Source organism: Nothoprocta perdicaria, unplaced genomic scaffold (assembly GCF_003342845.1).
Source record: "Nothoprocta perdicaria isolate Ctin4 unplaced genomic scaffold, notPer1 scaffold_32, whole genome shotgun sequence".
NCBI classification, from domain to species: Eukaryota; Metazoa; Chordata; class Aves; order Tinamiformes; family Tinamidae; genus Nothoprocta; species Nothoprocta perdicaria.
In genome coordinates this window covers 5,065,136-5,081,158 of record NW_020455555.1, presented here as the reverse complement: position 1 = coordinate 5,081,158, position 16,023 = coordinate 5,065,136, and the positions used below count along the sequence as shown (strand labels likewise).

Below are 16,023 nucleotides of genomic sequence, written 5' to 3'. Positions count from 1 at the left end.
CTTCTGAAAAAAACAAATTGAAGATTTCATTTCACCATAGACATATCTACTATATTCAGCAAGAAAGCAGTGTTTAGAAAATAAGCACCGTTGTTGTTCATGTGAAGGTACAAATTCAACAAAGAAAAAGAAAATAAAAAGTACACATCTGCTTTTAATAATCAAGGTTACAGACCCACTTCATATAAACTGTTCTGGCTCAGTTGGTATACACGGATTTAACAGCTATTGAAAATTGCTGAGAATTTGATTCTGCAGACTATGTTGTATTTCAAATTACACAGAGAAATACTTGGGAAAAGGAATGGCATGACACAAACACAGAAACAAAGGTCCTTGTGATGCTCATATATTACCGATACTTAATCTGATCTATTCCTGTAGCAGTGCATCTCGCCCTGGCCTAGAGGCATTCTATAAAGAAAAACATGTAAATGTCACGTTGCTCATTCCGGCTATGTTTCTTGGAAAAAAAATACACTAAGATGGCATGCAGTGTAACTAACATAAAACTTCTCATGCTTCACTGCATGATCTAGACTTGCTAGATGTGAAAGATCATTGCTACCACCTGGTCTCCTATAAGTCTACGATCTTTGTTTAAAATCAGAAATTTTCTGGTTTGCCTAATTCAACAGAGGATCAAGGGAGAAAGAAAGGGAAAGAGAAAGTTGTTCTGGAAAGAATAGCGGAAAGCTTAAAAAAAACTTCAATGCTTCAATACAGCTGTTATACAATAAGCCCAGTAGACAAAAACACAGTAGCAAAATACAAACAGAGTGTTGGTCTCTGGATATCATAGCCAATGTGAAGCCTGGACACGAGTTAGCTTGACAGCACAAGAAGTTCAAAAGGAGGATGTATAGAACTCAAGTCCAATCTTGGCTTGACCAAGTTCTAACAGTCTAACAGCCTGCTCTAAAACTCATTAGGGTGCAAGACCGACTCATATTGCAGAAAAAAGGTGGAAGCAAACACTAAAGCTCTTCACGAGAATAGCGTGCAGAGAGCTGCTCTGCACAGACCCTGGCTCAGGTTCGACACAGCATAATCATGCTGTAAGAGCACTCCCAGGCTTAGAAGCCCTAGTGCAGACCTGCGCCTGCAAAATTTGGCCTGCCTTTACTGTCCACTCGCCTAGCTCTGCTTCCCATAGCTGACATATCCAAGACACTTTTATGAACTTACACAGACAGGTCTTAACTCCTCCACACACAGATCCCCTATTTTGATTTCCAGCATCTCCCTTCTCTGACCCTCTTTGCCTTCAGCGACTCACCCTCCTGAGGAACAGGCCCTCCAAGACAGCTCTAAAGGGCACAGTGAATGTCAGATGCTTTGCTCAGTTCAAAAGCAATTAATGAAAACTAGAACCTGAGTATTACACAGCATTTATGTAGCAGGTGAGAGAAATCTAGAGATGCATGTATGCAACCACTGATTTTTGACACTGGTTATGACCAGACTTCAGACACCTTAAAAGCACTGATATATTCACTTTTTCATTTCTCCTTGAAGAGATAAACAATCACTCCATTCGCAGCCTTCAGCATGACACACATCTGACATTCCTTAAAAAAAAAAAATTAATTTTTTATTAATTCACAAGGCTTGATTGTAGATTGTGGATTTGGTCATTCTTGACTCTATTCTTCCAACTCTCTCCYAGGACAGGCTGGAACGTTATGTCACTGAAGCAATAACAATGAAGTACTGCGTGGAAGCTGCCAATACAGCTTTGCATTAATTATTTCTTAATTACGGAAAATATTCCCCATATCCATAACAAAGTAAATGACTAATTTAGGCACACATTAAAGCCTGAACATTACCATTCACATAGCTGTCTGCATGCTCTAGCACCTAATTGTTCCTCAAAAGCTACAGTACTTGTCCCAAGAGCATCATAAGAATATCAATACTTCAATAAACTATGAAGTAGCAATGAAGCAATAAAACCAATCAGTCCTTATCAAAATGCCTTAATCTGTCACCAGTTTCCCAATGCCATTCTGCTCTGCAGATGCCTAACACAAAAGAAATTTATATTACTATTGCCATCTTCTGCCTTCCTGCTTTATTCTTATAAGCCTGAATAGCCACAGTCCTTCCAAATCCTATTCATTATGCTTTATCCATCTGTGATCATTCTTACTTTTTCCTGCAGACTCTCTGCTTGGTTTGCATCCTGCCATAAGACCAATGCTCCAAACTGGATACAATATTCCAGCAGCATCACATATACAGTAAGGGATTCCTCTATTTTTCTTTAAAAAGGATATTCTTTCACACATCTTACTACAGCCTCACCATTTTTCACAGAAGCTTGACACTACTGTCTAAAGGCTGAAGCGCACAGGCCATAGGAACTCCTAGAATCCTTTTTTGAAGCTTTTCTGTGTCTGGTATGCGTGTAGATGCTATTTGCACTTGTGCAGACGGAATTGTTGAAATATGTGCAAATTTTATAAGTATACTCTCCCTTTGTTTGTTCAAGTCATCCATGAAACACTGAACAGTACCAGACCCAACAGATATTGCTGAGGAACTCCAAACAATACATCCTTCCTCTCTCAAAGCCACTCACTTTTAACTATTGCCCCGAATACTGCTTTCTGGCCAGCTGCACACCCACATAGCTGTTTTTACTAGCTAAATCCCCCTCAAAGCGGTGAAATTCTGCAATAAGTCTCTGTTTTGTCCTTATGTACCACAGCAGATCAGCCAGAGGTTCCTGCATTACTGCCATTTTAGGTCTACACCAACAGCCCGTCATGGAGTTTACCTCCAAAAYGTTGAGGAGTGGAAGAAATGCAGCAGTCTGGTAAGAGCACACTCTGTCTTTMCCAGGCAGAATACTTTTACAGCTTCAGTAATTGATTGCCTTTGCAACAATCACACACCACCAGCTTCATTTTTCAGGAAAAAAACTCCATCAGACTGGAGCAGATGGGAGCAGATCAAAACAGACTGCACAGAGCAGCCACAGTCTAACAGTGAATTAGGAATACCAAGCAAATTTAAGAACCCTATGTGCCTCGGTGCTTGAATTGGAAATAGAGCTCCTTCATCGCAACTTTGAAGTACTAGTGTAAATGTTCTTGTATCTGTTCTGACAGCTGAAGGTAAACTATCCTTATGCAACAGCTTTACTTGCTCAGCTAAACCTTCACGTATGACCAGGACTGCTGATTTGCACAAGTCATAGAAAGAAGGATGAAAAGTCTTTTGCTTACAGAGGACGACGAGAAGCAAACGTTGAAACTATCATCAGCCTGCAACTAATCCAAAAGCCTAGAGTTCATCCCTCACAGGACTGTCAACATTAGTCTCTCAAAAAATCAAGCGTTCAACCAGGCTCAGGGATGCCATTTAACCTAAACACAAGCTTTTGGTGAATTGAGGATGAGTATTCTGTATGTGATCAAATAATACAAAAAATAATTTTTGTAGTTCTGGTAAACAAAAATAGGAAGTTTTTAGACTTTTTTATTAAAATTCTTCCACATAGATGGAAACATTTCCTAAAAAAAAAAAGAGGAAATAAACAGTCAGTCCATTCAGTCCCTGTTTATCTTAGTTCACACTACTACTAATCTGTTATATATCACCTATATATGCTTTGTCTTGCGTTTCTAGGAAGCAATAAGACAATTTCCACCTAACTCTTCACTTTCAATTTAATTATATTGCTGGAGATTTGCAGTAAGAATAGCAATGTGTATCAGTCATTTTCACACATCTTCATTCTGAACAATCTTTTTGAGGATTTTTCTTTTTTTTTTTTTTTGTTTGGTGAACAAGAGAGTTGCTACATTTCTAGCACAGACATTTCTCCTAGCGATTAAATCCAACCAGTCAATTCTTTCTTTGTACACCAAGTTAAGCATACTGTTCCTATCTCTTTAATTTTACACAGCTAAAACAWGTAAATATTCTTTGCCATAATATGGTGCCATAATACGTTGTAAGCATTTGGATCAACTTTTTTTTTTTTTTAATGAAATGCACAAATGATCAGTGATCTCATTATTAAATATGATTGCTTGCTGGCAAAAAGAAAATTAAAATCTTCAGACATTTTAAGAAAAACAAACAAAAAGTGATGATGATGGCACACTAATTGCATACTACCAAGCAGAAATAATTAACACTTCTTTTCTTCTTTCTCTCTAATTTTCTGTGAATAATGAATAATTGAAGTAAGAGTTGTTTTCAAACATAATCATCATGCCACATAATCAGTAGTTGCATACAGAAAGGAAGTGGGTTATAAAAGTCTCCCCCCACACTTTGCTCCTACGCTCTTACCAAGACAGTCGATTTCTATCTGATAGGTACTGAAGTAAATACAATGCACTAGCCTAGAACAGAGGGGACTGCACCCCGCTTCAGCCCTGCCCATATGTTTCTTACACCTTTTTCAAGATGCTACGCAACAATCCCCCATGTGATAAACACTAAGGAAAGGAGGCTTCTGCACATATTAAGTCTGAGTGTATTTTTATTACTCCTTTACTGATCTGTTTTTTCATTCTTAGAGATAAACAAGTATATGTAACAAGTATGCAACACAGCATTAAACCAAGCTCCACTAACTAGCTTTCTTCATTCTGTCATTGTTTCTATTGTAGCTGTAATAGTAAAATGAGACTGTATTTATAACCTTTTCACATAATGAATAGCTAAAGTAAGTGGAAAATAACACATTTTTATAATCTCTCTGGTTTTCATGATTTCTGATGGATTAGAATTTGAGCTAGGATAGCTAGGTCAAGACTAGCTTAGCAGGTCCATACATGGTAACCGCATAAGAATACTGGCTTGCTTTTTTTGATAAAACTCTTCCCAGTGGGGAACTGAACCAACTGAATCATCAAAAAAACTGTCAGCTTTTTTGTTTTGTTTAGTTTAATAAATGTCCTTCATTGCCCCAAATCATCCATGCACTAGACTTCTGAGATCTGAATTATAAGGGAAGGTTCCCTCTATCAAGGAGGACTGCCTTCAAGAAAGTGTTATCCTTGTCCACACTTAAGCATGTTTTAGAAGCTCATTAACTTTCCATCATAGATGACCTTCTATTCTAAATGTCCACCCTCATTTATCCCTAGTAATTCAACCTTCTTTGATAGCTGTCAAGCTACAGCTGCAGTTTAAGTGTAACCACTAACTGTGGAAGGATGCCTTTCAATCCCTTCTGGTGCTTCTTTCTGGAAGATATATTACCAGACAAGCCTTATATTGAAGGAAATAAAATTTGAGTTGTGCTCCAGAAAGAGGTTAGAGAACACTTGTATGCATCTGGACAACAACACTATTCAAAAATGTTGAAGCTTCTGCCAAGTAAAATGCATGTTAACACTTAAAACTATCCTTTACATTCCTTGGAAAACACAGCACATGTTAGCACAAGCTTTATATTACCTAGAAAAGGCAAATATTTTAATCCTTTAATGAATCCAAATTTAGAAGTGATGAAGCTTCACTTAATTCATTAAGTTGGGCCTTTTCTTTAAGCTTACATTCAGATTCCAGCATGCAACTACTGCAACCCACTGACCTCTTGGGCAAAGCCTCCACTGGTCCTGCTTCCTTCTTTCTCATTCTTGGAAYGCTGCTTATGCTGAAGTGCTGCCTTCTCGATGCTGCTGTGCCCAAGCCCAACTGCATGAGCCTCATCAGCTCCCACTGCAGGCAGTATCCTCCTCCTTGGGTCTCAGCACATCTACTGCACTTGCCTGGCTCAGGGCCAGGGCTGCCAGGAGCTCCTCTAGGGAACCTGCCTTCCACCAGTTTACTTACAACCTGATCTTGCTTCAGGCAGGAAACTTCATCTAATTTCTTCTGAACAGAATTAAAATTTTTATCAAGCCAAAATATTACTATACATACAAAAGCTGTTTGACTGTCACTGATTGTATTTATTTCTCCTCCAATCTTATCAGCAAAGTACTTACCCTCTCTTTGTGATCATTATTTGAACTATGTTCAGCTTTAATATTGTGCAAATTTAAGTTTACATTTGGCTTAACTGATTTTTATTCCATTATCTTTTGTTCCCTGCATAAGTATAAATTTAATCTTGAGAGTACAACTATCATAATTAAATACATGGTTTATATGCAATATAAAAAAAAGAGGGGGAACATGAAGTAGTATGTAGTGTGCTACTGCTTGTACGAAATTACATAGATGAAATTATAACTCACTTGTGTTAGTATCGCACCATGACAGATGAATCATTACCAAAAAAAGGGGTTGTTCAGACTTTTGTACCTACTTCAGTACTGCATGATCTTTACATGTATTATAAAAATCTACAGAAATACAAGTATGTTAGAGAGTCGTTCTAATATGGCAGCTTTTCAACTCCAAATTGAAGTGCATGCATTTTTGAGCACCTGGCTCCCTATCTAAATCTTTAAGGTGCAGGTAAAGACAAGAGTCATCACACAAAAGCAGATAAAATCCTTTTGTCTCATTTTCCTATGACACACAGCTTTAATAAACAAAAATGGGGGAGGAAGGGACGAAAGAAGGGGAAGTAGCAATAAAGTTATCACGAGTTGAAGTTTTAGAAATGTCTTGCGATGCAGAGCAACAGACACTAACAGGTTGTCTCATGTTTAGCTTGGTCCTCAAAGGACTTACTTTCAAAAGTCTACATCTATTTACTTTCCTGGCACAGTTACATTAAGATCTCTTAAGTATTTGCTCATCTTATTCTTAACAGATTTACTTTCTCTTCTTAATACAAATGATGCTTAGATTTATAATTCCTTTTTCTATTCTTGATTAGCCAATCAGAATGAAGTACATGGAGGTTCTGAAGCATTAAAAGCAGGAAACTACACACGGGAAACACAACTTCTGGYATGCACATGTTCTTCCTTACCGAGCACATGTGAATTCTACACGATCTGTATACTTTACAAGTTAAATTTTGCCCCCAAATGATATTTCATAATAAAATGCCTAAAGGAGATAAGAATCTCCTCACACTCAAACCATTTCAGATTTAAATTATGTTAGGGATTGATTTCCACTTCAAAGTGTTTTTCAAATTTAACAAGTAAAATACAGAGATGTTTTCAAAAGGGACACAAGAGATGGTATTGCCAATTGTTTTATTAGGCAGCTAAGACTTAGATAGCAGACACTGCACACACAAAAATACTTTCTGTATTACTGTCAACTTGACTCAAGACAAGAGACATGGGCATTATAAACAACTCTTGCTATCTGAGTCTCATTCACAAAAGATAAACTGACCTCTATCAAATAACCACATTCAAACAGAAATCAGCACCATTTTAATTAAAAAAAAATTGCAACACTTTTTCCAGGACACTGGAATAAGATGTGATAGTCATCTTTAAGGTAACTCAATAATAAATGCTTCTGCTATGTTTTCTGGATACATTTTAAATCACTTGGGGGTGGAGTTTAGTTTTCTGTATTTTTATTTGGCTCTGATACTATTTCATAACTGAAGGCTGTATTCTAATATGAAAAATTGTTATGAATTATGAAGTTAAATACATTAAAATGATTTTGCTACTGCTTCATATGACATTCTAATATTCAAGACGTAATTGGAAAATAACACTACTTCAAAATTGAAGACATTGGTTTCCTTTGAAGGCTTTTGTTATCAACCACAGCAGTCTCCCTTCTGAAAACTTACATATGGAAAGACAGCTGAACAGTACTAGGCTTCTCAAAATTTTTGTGAAGTTGCATTTCTGCATTAGCAGTTAAATGAAGTACATAAAGCATATACTTGTCAGCAGCTAGCTCTTCTGACCACACCAATACTGCCACAAACCACTTTTCCTTCAATCTGTGACAACCTTCCTTTAAGTGTTATCTTTTCTACGTGCTCCATTGGTTGGAAACCTCTGAAGGTTAAAGTCTTCCTTTCCGCTTCCTGTAGGAACATCTTAGGATGTTCCTATAACAAAAAGTAGGAGGAAAACATCCTAAGATATTTTCACACTACCAGATTTTAGGCACCTGCCTTTTTATACGTAGGAACCCTTCAAGCCCGTGGAGGAAAAAAAAAGTTTCTTTTGGACACCTGTTCTCAACAGGAGCCTAGCTAGGGCTTGCAAGTACTGGTGGAGGAGTCCTCCATCACAGAGATCAGCGACTACCACCTTTTTTGTTGTCTGCCCAGAAATTTTCCTTGTTTGCTTCCAGGCACAAAGTCAATTGACAGCGTAAACATTAATCAATTAATGAACTTCTATACTCATATGAAGTACTCATACATGTGATTTCAAAACCAAAACTTTTTTTTTTTTTTTAAACTCATGAGACACATGAATGTGTGTCTCTGATTCTATAGGAAGCTGATCAGTTAACAAGCAAGCCAAAAAAAAACACACCACTTTTAGAACCTTAAGCTCAGCAAAAGAATCAAACTGGGTTTCTTTTATCGGCAAACTTATGTGGTTGTTCACAACGCTGAAGAAGCTTTAAGGCACCTTACATCATTAGCTGTAGCTGTTTAATTCTGCTGAGAATGAAGAGGTCTAAGAATGGGAAAAGTGAAGCAAGATTTGGTCTGACCTTTTCTATTCTGCAAAAATAAGAAAAGCTTATCTTTTTGAAGGGGAGAGTTTTTTTACTTGTAAATAAATATCCTGCCTATAAAGAGGAAAGTTCCAGGGGCAATTTCTTCCAAGTCTCTTTCTAAGACAGAGGTTTACAATTACTGAGTTTTTCTGGCCTGTTCCCTGTCTTGGAAATATTTCTTTTCTCTTGATTTATATACGGCTTGCTCTGAGCTACTGCCACCTCCATCATTACCCTACCTTAGCCATCTCAGCTAAGCAATTGCCACAGAAGAACAATGTCTCCCAGGCCTGAGACATTTGGATTAAAAAAAAGATAGAGGCAGCTGACAGAGGGGAAGGAAGGACTGACCTGACTAGGATAAGATTTACACAGACTAAAGGAACTACAGTATAATACAAAGTAAACAAATTGAATTTTATAAAACATCCTCTATACAGAGGCTCACCTAACACCTTCACAGAGGGATAAAAAAGCACGATAATGCTTTAGAGATTGGGATTATTCAGTTTGTAAAAGCAAAACAGAAAAATACAAATAAAACYGAAGTAGCTCATATAAAAGAAAAAAGATGAATTTAAAAGCAACTAGAGTACAAGCACTAGAATATCTACAACCAGAGAAAAATGCTTAAAGGCTCATTTAAGCATCTAAAATTCCATCAGATCTTTTCTCATTTAATTAGGGACAATGTTATAAATTCTTTGTTAAAAAAAGGACAGAGCAGAAAAAAATACAGACCAATAAAAAGAACAGAAGCATAGAAAGAGGTATTAGGGTGGGAATTGATTCACARTTTCTAAATATAGAAAATGTAATGGCTCCATCTACCTACAAAAAATACATTAAGAACTGCAACAATACTACAGTTTCAGTAATAATCTCCAGTTACTCAGAAACAAAGTGGCAGAGAGAAGAGAAAGAAGAACATAGTAATGAAGAAACAGATGAAATAATGAAACAAGTATYTGAAGTCTAGTACCATGAGCGCAGCAATCCTATTCAAGACAACCCCACAAAGTCTGTCTAGATGACTTGAAAGCCTAAGGGAACAGTTGTCAGTGCTGTGCCCCGTCTCCCAAACTGGGAATATTTCATTATAAAATCTAAGTACCAGAGCATAGTTAGATCGTCAGCAAATCTCTTAAGGAGRAAACTAAAGATCCAAAATGTAGGCAATCACAGAGATACCAACAGAAAAAAATGTTGAGATACACATTCTTGTACTGCTTCAGGCACAGAAATGCAGGAGAACTAGACACAGCCTCCACTACCTACACTCTGTGGAAGTGACAGCAAAAAATTGTAAATGGACATCTATGGACTTTCCTGAATGAGAGATTCAATCCTGGAAGCAGTMAGTATCAGGAAGTCAGAAAGCTGACAGTCTAGATGGACAGATCAGTGACCTCAATGTGGCTGATAGCTGTAGAAAAGTTGCAACCACGTCTAATGCCTGTACAGCAAAGCATCATCTGAACAAATTCTCTCATCAATTTTACATCTATGAGATATGCTAGTAGCATCAAAACAATACTGAGCAAATCTGGAAGCCAGGTTACAAACTAAGGCTTCCTGGGGGGTGAGACTGCAAAAAGGTACACCTTGGGGTGGGGGAGGCATCATGCTGCACCAAGCAAATGGCAACATGTGCCCTGCTCTAGCTACATTATGCACATAGTAACCAAGACCTATGTCTTCTCCACTTTGAATAAATCTTGTCAGTTATCCCTTCTTTGTCCCTGGTGCACACACTTGCCAAGAAGTCCAAATACACTTCCTTTCCAAGTGTGCCAGAATGCCTACAGATATATTTTCCTATGATGTTTAGCCCACACTAATTCACACCAATATACAATACTAACCAATTATAGTTTTCTTCAGAAAGGAAGCTTCATGTCTATATAAATTACATCCCAGACGAACGCCATCTCCTCACACGATACAAGCACCAATGTACAGAAACCCTCAACACATATTCCTATTGTCTCTCTCATTGTACAAACCCTCAACACATATTCCCATTGTCTTTCCCTCTTTCTATAAAGAAAAGTTCAGTTTGCACTGAAGGAACAAAAGACATAGCTGCAACTAGATAAATCACAAGTCCCAAGCAACATATTCTAGGCTTTTGAGTCCCCTCTTATTTCAAGACAGGAATAAATGTGAACAATAGGAATAGATTAAAGAATCTTCTCAGGGTTCTCTTATTTCATTTTGACATTCATCACACAAAACAAAGGTCAGATTTCTGATGGAGTTTACACCACAGACATTCCTTTCAAAAACAGCATACATAACCACTGTTTCTATCAAAAAGAAAATTACATKAAAATTAAGGTGCTTCTGTTCTTACAGAGCTGCTGCTATTTTGCTATAGATACTTTCAGGAAGATTTTTATTACAGAATCAACATAGGAGAAATGTATGCATTGGATCTATTTTTCTACCAAGTAGAAGAAAAAATTGGTCATGTAGCGTCATGAAGCTACACATATCTTGCAGCAGCTCAAGCTCTTCCATATACTCAAGTGATCCATGTTGAAAGCTTCTAGAATTACTTCCACAGCTAAACGCTACATAGCTTTTCTAAGGCTTAATACATTTTTCTCTTATTTATAGATTTACAATAATCCTAATGAAATGATGAATTTGTTCAAAATAGTAAGTGATTTCCTGGCATTTTCTAAGGTACACAAAATATTCTGCAACTAATTCAAATGAGCTAATTAAGTTTCAAACAGGAAATGCCTGGAGACAACACATGATTGAAATTAAAAATGTCTGAGGATTAACCATTCATTGAGAAAAATTTTAGCTGTAAAATAGCTTCGTGTGAATAAAGTAGACATAGTAGGCAATACATGAATCCACTGGAAAGAGGTAACAACCATAATATAGTCAGACTAACACTTACGTGACGTGAAATCTTAATGGGGAAAAAAATAATCTCCTTGTGTAAAAGGGGACCAAAAAAAGGTGATCATTAAGATYTGGCAAATTCATAATTTAACTTTGATAAGTTAAACTCACAGGAGTAAAGAGTCATCTGGCACACAAATAAAGCAAAGAGGTAGGTGTTGTGAAAGTACACGTCAGACTCAGAAATACTAGCACCCTGAAAACTAGCTTACTTTATAAGTTTTTATGCATCTTCCAGAAACAGGTTCCCAGCGCAGCTATTAATTCCAATGGATAAATACTGAAATCATGTAAGATATTACGCTTGCACAAAATGAGTTTCAGAACCACAGAACTCAACTGTAAAGAGGCAAATCAGATATACAAGAGCAGAATTTTCTGAAATTTCCTGTTATGCTCCCACATTTGTACCAACTGGATATCTTCTGTCCATTTCTCACGTTTTCTTAATCTAAATCTACTGCTTGTATTTTGTAATACTGTGTATGCACATATATACATACAATTGCATACTTAACGCAAACATTTTCATCTGTGCCTAGAGATGCAGCATGAACACAGAAACAAGGAAAGCAGAGCAAGAGACTTTCAAAAGAAAGAGGAGCTTGCAACTTAAACTGTGGCAAGTCTAAGTAATGTATGAAGTGAATGACAGTTGGTGGCCTGAGCATGTTCCCTGGAGCTCCTCCTACCATGTGCTCCCTTTTCCTCACAAAAGATACCTGTGTCATTGCCAGCCACGTGACATCAATAGACCATGAAATTCCTGGATGAAAGAACACTTAAGTATTTGTCATTAGTGCAGTTCATGTGAGAAATGTTAGACAACCAATCCAGAAGTCCAGACACCATTCACTAACTCTGGTCAAACTATTACAACATGCTAGCAGAAGGGTCATCACAAAATTTTCTGTTAGGACATGCCATCTGAGGTGCTACTTAGAAGAATCAGCATAAGTTTCCTTGTCAATCAATGATAGCTCAAAACCATCCCACCACCACCACAGTTTCAGAATAACCACACATATCCATCAAGATGCCAACTGGCTCTAAAAAAATTAAAAGAGAATTTAGATTTCATTAGAGACCAGAGAACATCTTACTCGGGCATTATAGTAGGTCATATAAGCTTATTACCCTTGGTGCAAGGTTTAAGAACACTTCCATTAACCTACCCCAGTCATTACAGTTTTATTCCATTCATTCTGAAGTATTGATGTAGGCTTGATTACTAATTGAAAATATTTCTGAGAAGCAGAAGCTATGCTAAACTACTCAGTTGAACTATAAGATAAATTGCTATTCAAGTTTTGTATGCGGAGTGAGAGATAATCAGTCAATACTCAAGAATGGACTCAAATGCCTTCAAAATTAAATTACACTGCAGTTCATCGCAATTTAAAATGTCAAAGAAATCAGAGGCTCTCACAGATTTTAATTAACACAATCTCTATACTCAGCCCTTCCCTTTTTCTCCATCCTGCTGCCACACTTTCCTTCACCATTTCTTCACTGCTGTTTTATACGCTATAAAAGAATAATTAAATTCACTTCTTCACTTTATAATAGTTTAATTCTCAGATGTGCAGGGACAACGTTCCCCATTCTAAATAAATGACAGTTCTGGTGATCTTTCAGAAACCCTGGAACATACCTAGTGTAGGATAAATTACCAAAGAAATGCGCAAAACTTAAGCTTGTCATAGAAAACAAAGTTCCATATATTTTAATCAATCATAGAAAAAGCCAGTTAATTGGTAGGAAAAAAAAAAAAAAAGCCAGAATCTGACAGGTTTTCCCTTGTCTATCATCATGCAGTCCTGTTTAAGTATAACCATCTTCACAAGTTCTTTATCAGTTAACTAGGCTTACTATCAATATACAATGAGTCTGAGTGAGTCTATGTAATTGCTATCTCATGAGACCATGTCCAAACTGTTTTTCCCCTCCTCACAATACCGGTAACATCATGGGACTAACATTACAGATGACTCCCAAGTGATGCATTAACCATCAATCTGAGTTTTTACCCTTAGTCCTTGAAGGCCGATAATCTCCGTAAGTTTCACTGTTGAGAGAAGGGCTGTGCTTTTCCACCTGTGAAGATCTGTACATTAACTTAGCAAATGGCTAACAAGTTATTTTTCATAGAGAAAACTGATACTAAGTCCAAGCCCCTCAAAAAAAAAAATATAACTTACAGCTCTTAAAAAAAAAAAAAAAAAAAAAAAAAAAAAAAAAAAGTGAAGTTTGTGAAATTCATGCATTTGCTCACACTAGCATTTGGAAAACATGGGGAAAGGAAGAGTTCAAGTCAGGCTTTCAACTTTCATTAAACTTCAGAACAAGGTTTGGTCAAACATCCTACAAATTTACAAATTTCAATGATTTTTCAGCTAAGAGTTGCAGGGAACATTATTTTGAGAGTATCTAAACACAAATGAGAAATCAGGCATTGCCACTGTGCAACCCTACTGCAAACTATACAGTCTGGGGTCCTGGAATTCGGCCTTTTCTCTCCCCAAACAGGGTTGAAAGACAGCTAAAATTTTACACTAGCCAAGAGTATTAATAATAATAATAATGTGGAAAATGAAGTTTAATGATTACTTTGCTCTTTCTAGCCTCTGAGGTCCATCTCAGAGGGACTGCTGTCCCATCTGCAGAGGGACTGAGGGACTGCTGTGGCTCTGAAGCATCTGTCACTTAAGCTATATAGTCACTACACACCTTTGCGCAGCTTTATCAAGAGTGGGGTGCTCAGCCCAAAAACTAGAAAAAAAAAACAATTAGAATGATTGCTATTACCAACCTGTTTTAAGTTCTTTAAGTTCTCAGGATAAGATTATCTCCTGCCTTCCAAAATTAAGTTTAAAAGCATGCTGATAATTGACATGTTTTCCTCAAGAAACTTTCCTTCACATTTTCCTCTTTACTTCAGCACTTGGTCTAGTGATCTCTGAGTAAACAGGAGTCTTGAATATTAAGTCCGAACTATGAAGACTTCAACAATAAAAAGTTTTAAATGAAGAAAGTAACAATATTTTGAGTTCACTACGAGATACTAATGACTCACACTGCTGCAACTTCAGTTCTGTTATTGAAAAAAGTTATTTTTGTCATTATCCATTTTTCTCCCTCAAAAAAAGATTTAAAAATGTCTATTGCTCTATGAAATGTTCGTTCTGATGGACTCAATCAATAACACATGCATTTCTCTACTATGTAAATATGTTCAAACACAGCCACTCCTGTCTACTGATTTTGAAACATTAGAAGTAATTCTCAGAACACAAYTTCTTGTAAGTAAAGTATTGAAAGWCATCATTTCTGAATAAAGTTTACTAAAAATTCTAAATTTAATTGTGTTAACAGGAAAAGAGTTTTGGTAGGAACAGCATTGATCTTTCTTGAATATCTACCTCATTAGACGCAAATATCAATACAAAAAAATTTATTATTAAGAAGTAAAAGGCATTAGTAACTAATTCTCAGCAAAATATTGCTGTATTTGAGGTCCAAAACTTTTAATCTTTTGAATTCTGTTATATCATAGTAAACAGCTTACCAGGAGAAAATGAATAAAATCACGGGAGTATGCACTCAACAGATGTTTGTTAGCTACAAAACGAGATCCAAATTCCTCCCAAATCCAATGCATTTAGCATCCAAATTCTGTTAAATAGATACAAAAATAGATCCTTGTAAAGAACAATTGCTCTGTATCTTCAGAGAACATGCTGCATTGTTAAATGCATTGTTAAATTCTCTAGTCCAGCAACTTAACATAGAATAGCTAAGTATTGTACCAGCATTGTACATACCTGATATCACACCCTGTAGCTTCACGTGTGGCATCAGTCTTCCAGTAAGTCAGATACGTCTCCTACTCATTTTGCCTACTGTGAGGGTAGTCTGCATGGCAGACATCTTCTCTTTATCTCATAATCATTTTGCTATTAAAAGTTAACTACTTATCAATAATACCACTTAATAATATTAATACTTACCACAATGAGAACAGACATCTGTGTTTTAAAACAATCAAGCCTTTCCAATTATACTATATACTTTCATTCATTATATTCCAGATGAATTCATCTTTTGTCATATTCATTCTGTTTCCTCAGAGCAATCTAAATGTAGCACAASCTTCTTGCACGTTTACTAAATCCATAATTTATAATACCCACTTACCTCAAAGTGATGACAAACAGAAACTGTTAGTTGAAATGTCTGTCCTTTCCCTCTAGCAGCTGGAAATATTCTGGCAGCTGTGAATTTTCATGCTGCTTGGTTATGTGAACACAACTTCACTAATTTAGCCTCTACCACGGATTAATTTACTCTAGTTAGTTACGGATACCTGAAAACAACGAAGAAAATATTAAGTTAATATGAACAGTAAGTGGTAAAATTAAAAAAAAAAATCCAGCTATTTGAATTATTCAGTAGCTGTAAGAAGGAGTAAGGACCTCATGAAACGTATCACCTTGTGCTACTCTACACTATCAGGAG

General features: G+C 36.6%; 1 long non-coding RNA gene across 1 annotated transcript; it reads right to left on the bottom strand.

Moving 5' to 3' along the window:
• Positions 1–15,132: 15,132 nt before the first annotated feature.
• On the bottom strand, positions 15,133–15,784 carry LOC112950517. The gene is made up of 2 exons (XR_003250034.1): positions 15,703–15,784; positions 15,133–15,180 (listed from the first exon to the last, which is right to left on the bottom strand). It is a non-coding gene; the product is annotated as an uncharacterized LOC112950517 (long non-coding RNA).
• Positions 15,785–16,023: the final 239 nt, after the last annotated feature.